Source organism: Sarcophilus harrisii, chromosome 2 (assembly GCF_902635505.1).
Source record: "Sarcophilus harrisii chromosome 2, mSarHar1.11, whole genome shotgun sequence".
Classification (NCBI taxonomy): Eukaryota; Metazoa; Chordata; class Mammalia; order Dasyuromorphia; family Dasyuridae; genus Sarcophilus; species Sarcophilus harrisii.
In genome coordinates, this window is record NC_045427.1 from 545,913,972 (window position 1) to 545,918,331 (window position 4,360).

Genomic DNA, 4,360 nt, shown 5'->3' on the forward strand with positions numbered 1-4,360 from the left:
TGATGTTGATCTAAAAATGCCAAGGGCTTTGCACTGTCTATTTCTGCTGAAAACAAGTGAGTGACAAACGCCAACCCCTATTACCCTACAAAGACTCCCCTCTCAGAAAACTTGACACCGAGTAGTGCCCGATGATTAACATTCAGGTTGGGAAATTGAACCTGAAGAAAAACCTCAAAACCAGTTTCTGAGAGAAAATGAGATGAGGCAAGCTCCCAACAGTCAATCAATAAGCAATTATTAAGTGACTGCTGTGTGCCGGGAACTGGACTATCCAGTGACATCACAAGGATGATGGCTTGCTCATGAATCAGATTTAAGTGAGGCTGAGTAAAGTCATCAGCCTCACTCTCTCCTCCAAAGTTATAAAGCCCAGTGGTGAGACATGAGTCAAGATGACTGGTGGTGACCCAGGATGCAGAGGGAGACCTTGGCTTTTCTAAATTAAGGTTATAATTTCCAAACTGAATCTGAAGAAGGAAGAGGGCAAAGTGAGCCTCTTAGTTTGGGGATACTTGCATAGTGTAATAATTTGTAATGTTCCCCTTGTGTGGTTCTGAGATAAGAAGACAAAAATGAAAAGTTTCTGCCCTCAAGGAGTTTACATCCTTGATTCCGCATTTCCATTTATGTGATATTTCCAATCTGTTGCCAAATTTTGTTATTTCTACCTTTACAACATTTCTTGTATACATCTCCTCTCAGCTCAGAAAACTGCAACCCCAGTTCAAGCCCTCATTATTTCTCCCTTGGTATATGGCAGTGATCTTCCAACTGGTCTCCATTCCTCATGTCTCTCCTTGCTCCAAGACATCTCCCACTCAGCTATAAGATATTTTAACCAGTTATTTCTTGTTTATTCATTATTTGGTTAGTATAATGCTTGAAGAATTGATTACATCATTGTACACATCTTTTTATATAATATTTACATATGTGTATGTGTGTGTATTCCTCCCAGTGACTCCCTATTAGCTACAGGTTTATATATAAGATTTTCCATTGGGTATTTAAAGTTTTTCTTAACCTGGACCCTTCCTATCTTTCCACTTTTTTAATACTCCCCCCCCCCCCCCCCGCCATATATGGACATATACAATCCAGCTGCATGGCCCATTTGCTGTTCTTCCCATCTCCCATCTCTATGCCTTTTCACCCGGTTAGCCACCATGTCTGGAATGATCTGCTCCCTTACCTCTGCCTCCTGGTTCCCCATTTTCCTTTAACAGTCTATTTAATCCATGTTCTACAAGAGTCCTCTCCCGAGTTTCCAAGGGCTTTCCCTTTTGGACTATTTTTCATTTACTCTCTCTATATCTTGTATGCAGTTGTTGCACAACTTGTATGCAGTTATTTATATGTTGTTTCCCCCATTAGAAAGCGAACTCCTTGCTAAACAGGTCATCATCCCTGTCCTTTGTGTCCCCTTGTTTGTGATGGGAATTAGCCATGAGAAATATGGCACTGAGACTGTCAGCAAAGCCTCCTACATCAGCCAGCTGCTTGGTCCTCTTGGCCAAGCTGGTTCAGGACTGCTCTGGCATTGTGGGGGGGACTCCTACCTACAGTCCCCGCCCTCACTGCTACTCGGAAGACAGAGATGGCCAGCTGTGGTTTGATGGGCTTGGTGCTGCCCAGAACCTCATCCTTGCTCCCGCTGCTACTGCTGCCACCGTAGCAAGGTCACGCCTGAGCTGAATGGAAAACTCACAAGGGATGGTCTTCCCTGTTCCTACTTCTATTGTGTCCGTGGCAACTCTGATGATACCAAGAAAGCGAGGAAACTGGCAGCAGAGGGGCCCTCGATGGGCGTCCTGGACTACACAGGATGATGTTCTGGGACTCTGACAGCAACACCCACTCTTCTGCCTTTGATGCTGCTGGCATTGCTCCCAATGACAAGCTCATTTCCTGGAAGGACAGCAAGTGTGGTCATAGCAACTGTGTAGTGGACCCCCGGAGGAGCAGCGTGGAAAGCTATGGATCTTCCTCCACCACTGGGAGCCCACATCCCTAATCTATGTTTGTGTCCTGGGCATCCTGTACCCCATTCACATCCTTGTTCCAAAGCCACCTCTGTGATGGGAGGAGAAACCTACTGTCTTAAATTGTGTGCCGTCGATGAAGTCATCATATTCAGTGCAAAAAAAAAAAAAAAAAAAAGTTGTTTGTTTTTTTTTTAAAGTGTGAGCTCCTTGTGGGAAGGGATTTTTCTTCCTCTCCTTTCTATCTCCAAATCTCAGCACAATGCCTAGCATATGACAAGCATTTAATATATGCTCATTAACTGACTAACTTTCTATTGGAAGAAAGCAAATGTACATATGTAGTTATATATAAAATATAAACAAGACAATGGAAAAGGAGGGAGGGAATAGCAGCTGAGAGGATCAAGAATAGCTTCATGTAAAAAGTAAATTTTGAGCTGAGCCTTGAAGGAATCCAGGGAATTCTTATAAATAACAACATAGGAGAAAGAGTCCTGAACCACCAGTGATGAGATCTAGGTTCTCGGCCCAATTTTTTCCCTGACTACCTGGGGGCTGGTTTTGGTCATATCTCTCAATTCATTGAACCTCAGTTTACTCATCCATACAATGGAAATTTGGTGTTTTTTATGAGGATGGAACAGATAATATATATGAAAATGCTTTATAAAGTGTTATACAAATGTAATTATTAAATATTATATGAGTCTATGCACGTCATTTCTATTCTTACTTCAAATCAGACTATCATAATGTTTTACTGGATCTATCTTTATATTTCTCACCCTACCCCTCCTCCTCAAAGTTCTGTTAACCTGATCCTTTAAAGTCCAATCAAAATAAATTCTTCCCAAGAAATCTAGAAGCAGATGAGTGGTACAGTGAAAAGAATATTGGACCTAGCTCCAACAGAGGCAGCAATACCCAAATCTGGCCTCAAACATTTACTAGCTATGGGATTCTAAGCAAGTTATTTAACTTCTATCTATCTCAGTTTCCTCATCTACAAAATGTTATAATAATAGCACCTATTTCCCAGGGTTGTTGTGAGGATCAAATGAGATATTTGCAAATTAGCAAGCCTTAAAGCACTAGATAAATGCTAGCTATTTTCATGAGTCTTAGCTGAATCTTGGAAACATATAGTTAGGAAGAAATGCTGGTGAGAGTGACAGGATCACAAGATCAAACCAAGGGACAAAGGTGGAGATTAGTGATGGAGAATAGAGAACAGCACCCCTTTAGATACTAGTAAACAGCAGCTGATTGAATGAGAATTTTGTAAAGAGAGAATTATGAGGTTCATCCCACCCCAAAAGAAGGAAGACCATGTACTCCCAGGGGAACCAAAGGAAAAATGATCAAACACCCAATGGGTGAAGTTATCAGAAGAGAAATACTGTACATTTCACCTGAGAGTTTGAGAAAGATGAGAGTGAGACAAATCCTTTGTATATGGCCTGAAAACATCCTAAGGGTATCAGTCCTAGGTAGGAGCCCAGTTCTGATGTTATTTTAGTAGGCAGAGAGAAGTAGATAGATGAGAGATAGTCTGGTGTAGTGGATAGAGAGCTGGACTTCAGAGTTAAGAAGATCTGACAGCCTCTAAGGAAGACCACCTCTAACCCATACTAGCTATGTACCCTTCATCAGAGGCCTCCCAGCAATAATCATCCTTTACCAGTAGGAAAAGAAGAAAAGTCAGATCTCAGTAGAAAAATGAAATAAACCATAGGAAAGAACTTTCTGACTGTGAGGGCTATTAATGGAATCTCCCTCAGAAACCTTGTGAGTATATAGAATCTTGTGTGGGTGGAGGGATGGTTTCTAGTGGCAGCTTTACCAATAACTTGCAAGTCACTTAATACTTTCTGTGCCTCAGTTGTTTTGTCTGTAAAATGAGTGTTGAACTAAAGTAGTCAAACTCAGATAGAAATGGGGGCCAATAATCCACAAATACGGATCCCTGTGAGCTCATACTGACTTAATTTTAGAATGTGATATTATCTATGTTTTGTTGTATTTTTATTCATTTGAGCAAATACTTTCCAAGTAAATTTTAATGTTTCCAGCTGCACTTAGGATCATCGTAGACATGAGATGTGTGTTGATCATCTCGGAACTAGATAATTTCCAGATCCCTTCCAGATCTAAAATTCTGTGATAATACAAAAATCAAAAACACTTCTCAAGAATGCTGGACCTTGGGTCAAAGCATTCAGGCTCAGATTTTGGTTCTGCCACTGATCACCTGCATGATCTTCGGAAGTCATTTGATCTTTTCAGATCTTAGTTTGCACATTGGCAAAATGAACTAGGTAATCTCTAAGTTCCCCTTCAGTTCTAAACTATGATTCTGTGATCCTATGGAC

General features: G+C 41.0%; 1 pseudogene; it reads left to right on the forward strand.

The window, feature by feature from the left end:
- The first annotated feature begins 1,322 nt into the window (after positions 1-1,322).
- LOC111718909 lies at positions 1,323-2,017 on the forward strand (annotated as a pseudogene).
- The last annotated feature ends 2,343 nt before the right edge of the window (positions 2,018-4,360 follow it).